Below are 12021 nucleotides of genomic sequence, written 5' to 3'. Positions count from 1 at the left end.
GTTTGGAGTTCCCTTTCAATTGTGGGTTTCCATGTTGGTGGTGGGGTTTAGGGTGACATTGTTTCCCATTGTTTCTCTTTTACTTGTTTGGTGAGGATCTTCTTTGTTTGGCATAGTAGTCACTGAACTTGTTTTTAGGATTTTTCAGAGGAAATTTTTCCATATGTAGCTTAGATTCAGTTTGTGCCTGGAGGAAGAAGATTAGGGTTCCCTTACATAACCTTCTTAAAACAGAACCCTTAAGAAACATTTAATATAACAGAAATATTCTTTCATGATTTTGTGAGCAGTAACATAAGTATATATTTTTGTCAAAAGTCATTAAACAGAACATATGAAACAGGCACATTTATCATATGTAAATTATACCTCAATAACCTTAATTTTAAAAATAAATTTAGCTAAATATGGCTAGGAAACTCTATAAATATGTATAGTTATATAAGTAAATCCTCAATTTCCTCATTTCCTTATTCAATCCCCCACTTCATTTTCAAAATATAAGCCTTTCTTTTCATGGAAAAATAAATTCAGTATGTTTTAATTCCTTAGAGTATTACACTAATCATATTAAAATCTTTGTTATAGTTATGATGTGAATAACTACCTATACATGTTCCATTTATTATCTCTCTAATACCCTGTAAAATACTGATTTATGATTTATTTTTTAAATTCTTCTTATACATACTCCTCTCCCTTTATTTCTTTCCCTCTCATGACTGCATATCTTTCATTCAACAAATGACCTATAAAATCGTTTTTTTTTATTCTTACCTTTCTTCCTACAAATAAACATCTTTAAGATTATCATTAATTAGCATTCATTTTTACCACATAATTTGCAGTCTAATTAAATCACATTTATCGCTTTAAGCTCATAAAATGAGATATTTTTTCTATTTGCTCTATCAAACTTTATTTCTATATTTCACTTTTTTGGATATCTCTGCATTTGATATCGTGTTTGAGGAATTTCATTTGTTACAACTCTTTCTCATTTTGGTTTCAATGCTTTAAATCTGCCATAATTTAGTTCTTATATTCTGATAGTTTCTGCCTCTCAATCTTCATAATTTAATTTGATCCTTTGATCAAACTCTTGATAATAATTTTTTAGAAACTGTCAATATATTTTCATACTTATCATATGTGACATTAGCAAATGAAGAAAAACTACAGGGAAAACATGAAATATAAATTCCAGAATTGAAGAAGGCCTATGAGTCACATGTAAACCTATGAATCACATGATGCACTTCCCCACACCTCTCATATTATATATCTAGAAAATTAACTTACAACTATAAATGTCAATTAAAATGCCCATTATGAACACAATTAGATAAATACCAAACCACTCTGAACACCCAAGAAATCAATCTGAGAACTTAGAGAAAAAACTTCACATCTAGAAGGAGAAAAATGGAAACACCAATGAAGGTAGAAGCTACAGAGAGTTGATTAAGGGGATAAAAGAACTGTAGGTGTTGTGGATGAGAGGAAGCCCTGATCATGGAGAAAGGAGGGAGACAGAAAGAGAGAAAGAGAGAGTTAAAGAAACTTGCAGGGGAATGCAGATAAAAAATTATTTCCCAAAACCATTGACTGCAAAAAGGAGATGGGCTGTCCACAACTGTTTTTATAAGCAGGAGAGCTCAAAATATGAAGTTTTAGAAGTTCACACCATCATCAGGGTCATTCCTGGCATTTTTAGTGGTGTTTTGGTGGGGAAGCAGAGCAGAGTCCTGGGAGGAGGCAGTGTGGTCTGATGATCCCATTGTTCATGTGACAAGAAACAGTTCCAATTACTGGAGTGATTTTGGAAGTCATGGCACAGCTGCTTCGGGGATTTAGGATCTGGTGGGTACCAACATTCTACTTTGGTCACTACTGTAGAAACAAAGATACATGATGAGGACAGAAAACCTTTGTGCTTGCTTTTTGCAGCACTATACCATAAACTTGCAACCACTGAGCAGCCCTGCAACTGCTTTTCTGGGAGAAACCCACAACAGCCAGAGTGCAGTAACACCAAACCCCAGAGGATCAGTGCAGGTCATTGCTGTGCTGGTACCTAAAATTTGGAGTTTTGAAACCCAACCTAATGCCTGAGATAAAACACTAGAGTACTGTACCACCTGGTAGGCAGACAGTTTGGACCTGACAGGGTGAAGGTGGGGATCTGACAGAAGCTGGCCGTACAAAAGGGGAGATTGTTTGCTCTTCTGAGAAGGCCTCCTGAAGAGTGGCAGGTGCAAATTGACCACAGACTGCTGCAAAGCTTCACCTACAGAGGGAATAGGATCTAGCTTACTTTTTTTTTTTTAAGATTTTATGTATTTTCTTGAGAGAGAGAAGGCAGGAAAGCAAGCAAGCAAGGGAGTAGGGAGCAGAAGGAAAGGGAGAAACAGGTTTCACATTGATCAGGAATCCCTATGTGAGGCTCAATCCCAGGACCCTGGTATCATGACCCGAGACAAAGACAGATGCTTAACTGACTGAGCACCATAGGATCTAGTCTCCTTTAATAGGAGACCCAACCACATCCAGTTCAAACTTGCTATGCACTGGGCAAGGTCTAAAGAGTCCCCATAGCAGGAAAGGAGAAACTCTGCAGAAGACTGGCCTGAAGGAAAGAATAGTCAAAACACAACACCAGATTGCACGCTCTGAAACACCTCCTGAAGCCCAAGAAAATATAGGACCTCTTCTCAATATAGCCATTACTCTCAGGAGCAGAAATATAACAGGCTTTCCTAACACACACACACACACACACACACACAAACACACACACACACACACAGTGACCTAGACAAAAATGACAAGATATGGGAATTCACCCCAAAAGAAAAAACATAAATGATCAAGGATTTAATCAAAATTGATATAAGCACCTGCCTGAAACAATATTTAAAACATCAATCATCGGGCGCCTGGGTGGTTCAGTGGGTTAAGCCGCTGCCTTCAGCTCAGGTCATGATCTCGGGGTCCTGGGATCGAGTCCCACATCAGGCTCTCTGCTCAGTGGAGAGCCTGCTTCCCTTCCTCTCTTTCTGCCTGCCTCTCTTGTGATTTCTCTCTGTCAAACAAATAAATCTTTAAAAAAAAAAAACAAAAAAACAAAAAAACAAAAAAAAAACATCAATCATAAGGGTGCTAGCTGGGTTAGCATATAAGATACCAGAGAATCTCTTACTGCAAAGATGAAAGAATGAAAAAGTAGTTAAACCAGGATTAAAAATGCTGTAACTGAGGGGCGCCTGGTTGGCTCAGTGGGTTAAGCCTCTGCCTTTGACTCAGGTCATGATCTCAAGGTCCTGGGATCAAGCCCCGCATCAGGCTCTCTGCTCAGCAGGGATCCTGCTTCCCCTCTCTCTCTGCCTGCTTCTCTGCCTACTTGTGATCTCTCTCTCTGTCAAATAAATAAATTAACAAAAATCTTTTAAAAAAAACTTTTAAAAAATGCTGTAACTGAGATGCAAATCTGACTGAATACAATGACAACAGGATGGATGGAGCACAGGAATGAATCAGTGATATACATGATACAAGTTTTGAAAATAATGAGGCTGAAAAGGAGAGGGAAAGAAAAGTATTGGATCATGAAGATAGACTTAAGGATCTCAGCAAACGCTCAAAGTGTAATAACATGAATATCATATAAGTTCCAGAAGAATAAGAGAGGGAAGAAGGGGCGGAAAGTTTATTTGAGCAAATGATTGCTGAAAAGTTCCCTAATTGTGGGGAGGAAACAGATATCAAAATCCAAGAGGCACAGAGAACTCCCATAAAAATTCAACAAAAGCCAACCCACACCAAGACTTATCATAGTCAAATTCACAAAATACACAGACAAGGAAGGAAACCTGAAATGAGCACAGAGGAAAAAGTCCTCAACCTGCAAGGGAGGACAAATCATGTATGTAATAGATCTGTCCACGTAGGCCAAAAGAGAGTGGCTCAACATGCTGAATGGGAAAAATTCACAGCCAAGAATACTTTATCCAGCAAGGCTTTTATTCAAAAGGAGAGATAGAGTTTCCAAGACAAACAAAAACAAAAGGACTTCATGACCCCTAAACAGCCCTGCAAGAAATATTAAAAGGGATCCTTTGAGTGGGAAAGAAAGACCAAAAGCAATGGAGACTAGAAAGGAACAGAAAACATCACAAGGAACACCAACTTTACAGGTAATATAATGTAACTAAATTCATATCTATCAATAATCACTCTGAATGTAAATGGAATAAATGCTCCAATCAAAAGACAAAGGGTATCAGAATGGATAAAAAAAATCTATATGCTGCCTACAAGAGACTCTTTTATTTTATTTTATTTTAATCTTTTAAAGATTTATTTATTTAAGAGAGAGAGAAAGAAGGGGCAGAGGTTGAGGGAAAGAAATTCTCCAGCAAACTCGCCACTGAACACGAAGTCCAGTGCATGACTCCATGCCACAACTCTGAGATCATGATCTGAGCTAAAATCAAGAACTGGAATCTTAATTGATTGAGACACTCAGACACCCAAGACACTTATTTTAAACCTAAACTCACCTTCAGATTGAAAGTGAGGGGATGGAGAATGGGTGACAAAAAGCTGGAGGACCCATTCTTATATCAAACTAGATTTTAAACCAAACACTGTAACAAGAGATGATGAATGGCACTATATCATAATTAAAGGGTCTGTCCATCAAGAAGATCTAACGATTATAAGTATTTATGCACCCAATATAGAAGAACCCAAATATATAAAAAAATGAATAGCAAACATAAACTCATCGCTAATAAAACAATAATAGTAGGGGACTATAATACCCACTTACATCAATGGGCAGATCATCTAAGCAGAAAATCAGCAAGGAAACAATGGCATTGAACGATACACTGGACCAGATGGATCTACATCTATATCTATCTATATCTATTTCTATGTCTATAGAAATATTTATAGAAATATCTATAGAAATATATAATATCTATAGAAATAGATATAGATAGATATAGATATTCAGGACAATTCATCCTAAAGCAGCAGAATACATATAATTTTTTTGAGTACACATAGAGCATTCTCTAGAATAGATCATATTCTGGGTCACAAATCAGTCATCAACAAGTACAAAAAGACTGAGATGATACTATGCATGTTTTTAGACCACAGGGCTATGAAACTTGAAGTCAACCACAAGAAAAAATTTGGAAAGAGGACAGATACATGGAGGTTAAAGAACATCCTATGAGAGAATGAATGGGTTAACCAGGAATTCAAAGAAGAAATTGAAAACTACATAGAAGCAGATGAAAATAAAAACATGATAGTCTATGTGGTACCTGGGTGACTCAGTAGGTTAAGCATCTGCTTTCAGTTCAGGTCATGATCCCCAAAATATCCAGATCTATAACATCAATCATTTATAAACTTACCATTTTCTCTGGTGATTTTCTCAAGGGTAACTTGATTTAAAAAAAATAGCACCATGATTAGAAGGGCAGCTAACATCATCTTGGACAATTTAGTCAACATGATATAAGATGTGAAATATGGAATCCCAGAGACTAAAGTTGACTCCTTGTATGCTTAAAGTGTTTTTCTTTACTTCTTTCCTGCAAACAAACAGAAAAACCATTACCCAGGTAGTTTTTCTCAGGAAGCTGACCTCTACCATTTCCTAGGGATACAGGACAAAATTGCTATCCGGGCTTAGCCTATGGTGGTAAATCAAGGACAAGGTTGGGGTTGGACGGAGCTTCTGTTCTGGATCAGATGTGCACTTTGATAAAGGGAATATCATTCATCAGCCCCAATTCAGGGGTCTTCAGGAAGTCCTGCCTGATTATAAGACTTCTGTCACACCCATTTTCCTGAAGGAGGTGTGAAAAGCTAGAAGATATAGAGAAGATCTTAATTTGCCTGAATGAATTCATGAGTGGGTTTTGAGTGAGAGATTTAGATTGGGGAGAGGGCCCAGGGAAGAAAGAGATTCAGAATGTTCTAATCTGACAGAAAACAAAAGTTTCTTCTGGAAAGGCAGTGATAGGAGAAATAATGGACCTAAGGAAAAATATAAGGTCCATGGAATGGTCTCTCATAAACAGGATAAAGCTACATAATTTCTAAGAACCAGAGAGAGTAAGATGAACACCTAGTATCTAAGGTTGGAGAGGAGTATAGCTATATATTTTAGAACAATCCTTAATATTTTCTAACTAGAGAAAGGATCTAGTTAGAACAAAGATAGACTAATCATGAGGGTGAAAGACATTAAATGGAGACACTTTCTCCTGTCCCTATTGACATTTCACAGCTTCTTCTTAAACACACACACACACACACACACACACACACACACACCCCAACTCTGACTTTTTTCCCCACTGTAAAAATGTCTTTTCACTCACCTTGCTTAATCACCAACACCAAAATATTAGTTTCTTGGGAAACACTGGACAGCTAACTTCTCCTCTTGAACCCCCTCTGAAATACTGAAACCCATTACTTGGAAGCTTCACTCAGCATTCAGTTGTCTTCCTCTTTGTAGTGCAACAAACAGGAATGTGAGAGTGACATAAGGATGTGGAATATCAGGGAGTGTACTCTAACCAGTACTTTGCCCTTCTCCTTTTATATGATGGTAATAAAGACATCGCATGACCATAAAGACAATATTTAATCCAAATATTTATATGCTGTTTTGAGTGTGAATGAAGGTACACACACACACACACACACACACACATACCTTTGAAGAATGGCTTTTTTTCCTGCTTTTATTGTGTATATTATTATTTTCAAAATAAGAGCATATAGTAGAAATTTAAGTGAAACATTCTCACACCAACTTCCTGAGTCAACATATATACCTTGTTTAGAGTAAGGATTGGATATATCTGCTACTTCTACAATTTTTTATAGTCTAGCATAATTGATCTCCCAGTTTATGGAAAATCTCCCCAGGATGTTGAGAATAGCTGATTTTTACTTTTACATCCCATGCCCCAAAACTATATTTAACCTGTCTATGCAAAAAGCTACTGCCAATATTTACAATCATCACATTTTCTTTCTCCAAGATACTCCATGCATTAAATAAATGTCAGTCCATAGAATTATATATTATAATAGTTGTTCCAGGTAAGAACTCAGGAACTATCCCCCTTCCATGGTTTTGGATTACCTGCACTGTTTAGCCCCTTAGAACACACTAAGTCCTAGGGATCATAAACTGAATTTACCAGATATCTCTTGATTTCTTTGATTTGTTCCCAGGATTGAATCAAATTGAGGGATTGAGACCCCCAACTGGGCCTGTTGACTCTTATCTCCTCACATTGCTGTCAGCATCATGGATATTTTGGGCCTTGAGGTAGCTTGGTCCATGTGTGAAAAAACCCTACATAGTCCTCCCTTTCAGGTAGGAAATTGCATGACTGAGTGAGATAAATTCCCAACCCATATTCCCCAGTCATTTAGAGTTGAAAAAATGTCATTTAGACAAAACACTTTGTAGGTGAGAAATGCAAAACTGTTCTATTTGGAGCCTCCTTTTTTAGATTAATGGTTTTGCATGAACAAGAAACCATCAGAAGAGCAAACTGCACAAAAAAAATTTCAGGGAATTGAAGGAATTTATGACCTTGCAATTGCACAGATATCAGTATATCCACGTACTGTTTCTTACATGTCTCAGCCTGTGAGCTTAATAATTGCTAATAACTCTCTCGCTACTGGTTGAATTGTTAGCTCCATGGTCAGTGTAAAAAACAAAATGTTAAACAGGAAAAATCTAAGCCAAAAAGTAATACCCAAGTTCTACCACAAAAAAAATCCATTAAAATTATCAGGAATTCCCACCAAGTAAACCTACTATAATTCTGAGCTGCTCAAGTAAGAGACTTTGGCCACTGCTGACTAGAGCAGGGGAGTTGGTTTCTCTATCATTAATCTTTATGAAGACCAGGAAAAAATCATCAAGGACATTATTGGAGCTCTTTCACTTTAAATCTTGACCTTACTTGGTAAAAACAACTTCTTTTTAATTGTGTATTTTTAAATTATTATGTACATTTAGTCAGCATATATTACATTATTAGTTTTTGATGTAGTGTTCAATTCAATTCAGTGATTGCATATAAAGTAATTTTTTAATTAAAATTTAATTAGCCAAGGTACAGTACATTATTAGTTTTTGATATAATGTTCAATGATTCATTAGCTAAATATAACATCCAGTACTCATCATACCACATGCCCTTTTTAAAACCTATCACCTAGGGGCGCCTGGGTGGCTCAGTGGTTTAAGCCTCTGCCTTCAGCTCAGGTCATGATCTCAGGGTCCTGGGATTGAGCCCCACATCAGGCTCTCTGCTCAGCGGGGAGCCTGCTTCCCTCTCTCTCTCTCTGCCTACTTGTGATCTCTCTCTCTGTCAAATAAATAAATAAATTCTTAAAAAAAATTTATTAAAAAAAAAACTATCACCTAGTTATTCCATTCCCCCCACCCACTTCCCTTTCTGCAACTCTCTTTCCCAGAGTCCAGAGTCTCATATGGTTTGTATCCCTCTCTGATTTCTTCCCATTCAGTTTTCCATCCCTTCCCCTATTGGTCTCTGCACTATTCCTTATGCTCCACATGGGAGTGAAACCATATGATAATTGCGTTTCTCTGATTGACTTATTTCACTTAACATAAGTATTTCTGCTTTTTAAATTTAAGACACTATCTGAAACAGATATACCATTTCTCTGTATAATTATCTTTGAATTTTAGTTTTTAGCACTTCTATTAGTTATGTTTTTTTTTCTTCCCATACTTTAGATTTTGTGCTTGTGTTACCTTAAATGTGCACTCCATGGTTATCCTGTTATCACCAGGTCTCCAGCTGATGCACCACACCCTCCACTGAGGCAGATCAGGAAATGCCAGGGTATGTAGTTCTACAGGTACATAGGATTCTCTCAAAATTTATTTCCAACAATGGAATTAAATTACATATCACATTAGGGGACAATAATTTGTCCCTTGTAATGGTCAGAGAACAATTTCTTTCATAACCAGCCTGTTCTCATTTTGTTAGTTTATGCTGCTTGAACCTCAAAATTATAGGAAATTATACACTGCCCCCCTATTCTCTCCTCTTGCCTCTGCTGACCTCCTGTACTGCTCCAGCACCTAGTAATTGTCCCACGGAAAATTATAACCCTCATCTTAAAAGTCTCTACTTTCTCATTCATTTCTCCAGATCCACCTCATTGTGCTGTCAGAAGCGGAGTCCCTCTGCTTGGGCCAAGCCTCTTGCCAGAATCAGCAAATGTCCCTGGAAATAAAATGGTCATTGAATCACTAATCTAGTACAGCAAGTCAATAATAACTCCGCAGCTTTTAAAAATTTTCAATATAAGATTCTCATTCAATTTGTTAATGTTTCAAGTTGTTGGAAGAGAGTATTATCCTGCTGTTATTCCCACATTTTACCCATCAATTCAAGCCAGCAATTAATTATTTTTTTGAGAGAGAGAGAGACCACAAGGGTGGGGGGAGGGGTAGAGGAAGAAGGAGAGAGAGAATCTTAAGCAGGCTGCACACCCAGCAGGGAGCTTGACGTGAGGCTTGATCTCACCACCCTGAGATCATAAACAGAGCTAAAAATCAAGGGCTGGTTACATAACCAACAGAGCCACCCAAGTACCCCAGTTAATTACATTTTTAAGTGGAACGAACTTTAATGTGAATTCTCCCTATTTAACTTGATTAAATTTTATATGATAGAAGACAAATTCCCATCTATTATGATTATCTTTTCCATATAACATTTTAAATAAAAAGAATTAGAGAGTGTGGGGGGCAAGATGGGAGCAGAGTAGGGAACCTCATTTCATCCAGTCCCTTGAATTTAGCTGGATATCTATCAAAACATTCTGAAAACACACAAATTCAACCTGAGATGTAAGAAGATTTATCTGGAAAGCAGAAAAAAAGACTACTTTTGCAAGGTAGGAGGTGTGGATCCTTGAATCTTTGGGGGAAATATCCAAAGATAAATGGAGGGGAAACAGAACCTCCATAAGCTGGCCATTGGAAAGTGATACAGTGGAGCAGAAAATCATGACTCTTGGAAATCTCATCTAATGAGAGGGACCCCATTCTGAAAATAGCACAGGATATGAATGGGGAAGAATTCTAGGTGGATCATTGTGGTCTCAGGATTCCAGGAGACTCAGAAAGAATGGGGGATTCTGAAATGATAGAGTGCCCAAGTGGGAAGCAGGGGTGGGGAGACTGGTTATGTTCAGTGAGCCCAGAGGGGACTCTCAGCTCTGGTCACCATAAACTGTTAGCTGAGCAGATAGGGAGACTGCCCTCTGCCTGACGACCCTTAAAAGGACTAGAAGGTGCAGGGTGTTTAACATCCTAGGGGAGCTATAAAATGGCTTGCACTCATGACAGGTACAGCTCTCAGGGTGGTGTGACCCCTGAAAGGACATTGGGGCAATACCCAGCATTAACTAAGAGCTGTGGAAGAGGGTGGATGCATAGCCCGCAACTGCTAGCAGTTGCAAAGTCACAAAACACAGAAACACTTACATGTCTCCTTGATTCCCCCGGAAGAGCTGTAGTGTGCATGATATGCTTGAGTTTGTGGAGTTTAATGCTCACAGAGTTGGAGATGGTTTGACCTGACGATTTGTTGAGGGAGGAGACCACGAGGCTGTGGCTCTGGGCAGTGGATTCCTGCAGGGCCATGTTTGCACTGAGCCTCCAAAGAAAAGCAGAAAGATACCAGGGAACAAAAAGCCACACAGCCAACATGCTCACATTAAGCCCATCCCCCTGACAAATTGTGGTGCAACTCCACCCAGGCACAGGCACCTGGGAAGCAGAGAAACAGGCCTTCCTCAGACAATAGACTGGAAGAACAGGTGAATGATAAGCTTATTTCCCTTAACTTATTGGCATATAACTGTTGATAATAACTTCTGATGATTGTTTCTATTTCCTTGGTGTTAGTTGTGATCTCTCCCTTTTCATTCATAATTTTATTAATTTGGGCCTTCTCTCTTTCCTTTTGGATTAGTTTGGCTTCTAGTTTCATTGATGCGCTCTACTGTATCTCTAGTTTCTATCTCATTGATATCTGCTCTAATCTTGATTATTTCCCTTCTTATGTGTGGAGTTGGCTTATTTTGTTGTTGATTCTCCAATTCTTTAAGGTGTAGAGACAGCTGGTGTATTCTGGAGTTTTCAGTTTTACAAAGCAGGCTTGGGTGGCTAGGTGTTTCCCCCTTTAGGACTGCCTTTGCTGTATCCCATAGGTTTTGGGCCAAACTGTCTTCAATTTCATTGGTTTCCATGAATTGCTTAAGTTCTTCTTTGATTTCCTGGTTGATCCAAGAATTCTTAAGCAAGGTTGTCTTTAGCTTCCAGCTGTTTGAATTCCTTCCAAACTTTTCCTTGTGGTTGAGATCCAGTTTCAAAGCATTGTGATCTGAGAATATGCAGGGAATAATCTCAATCTTTTGGTATCAATTGAGCCCTGATTTGTGACCCAGTATGTGGTCTATTCTGGAGAAGGTTCCATGTGCACTCGAGAAGAGAGAGAATTCTGTTGTTTTAGGGTGTAATGTTCTGTATATATCTATAATGTCCATCTGGACCAATGTGTCATTCAATGCTCTTGTTTCTTTATTGATTTTCTGCTTGGATGATCTGTCTATTACTGAGAGTGGTGTGTTAAGATCTGCTACTATTAATGCACTCATTCAATATGACACTTTATCTTGATTAACAGTCTTCTTATATAATTGGCTGCCTCCATATTGGGGGCATAAATATTTATAATTGTTAGATCGTCCTTGTGGATAGTCCCTTTAAGAATTATGTAGTGTCCTTCTGTATCTCTGACTACAGTCTTTAGTTTAAAACATAATTTATCTGATATGAGAATCATTACTCCAGCCTTCTTTTGAGGCCCATTGGCATGAAACATGCTTCTCCATCCCTTCACTTTCAGT

General features: G+C 38.0%; 1 long non-coding RNA gene across 1 annotated transcript; it reads right to left on the bottom strand.

Moving 5' to 3' along the window:
* Positions 1–1622: 1622 nt before the first annotated feature.
* LOC123941442 lies at positions 1623–6581 on the bottom strand. The gene is made up of 3 exons (XR_006818289.1): positions 6411–6581; positions 5436–5615; positions 1623–1893 (listed from the first exon to the last, which is right to left on the bottom strand). It is a non-coding gene; the product is annotated as an uncharacterized LOC123941442 (long non-coding RNA).
* Positions 6582–12021: the final 5440 nt, after the last annotated feature.

Source organism: Meles meles, chromosome 5, assembly GCF_922984935.1.
Source record: "Meles meles chromosome 5, mMelMel3.1 paternal haplotype, whole genome shotgun sequence".
In the NCBI taxonomy this organism is placed as follows: domain Eukaryota; kingdom Metazoa; phylum Chordata; class Mammalia; order Carnivora; family Mustelidae; genus Meles; species Meles meles.
The sequence above is the reverse complement of the archived record's forward strand: the minus strand, read 5'-3'. Positions and strand labels throughout refer to the sequence as shown.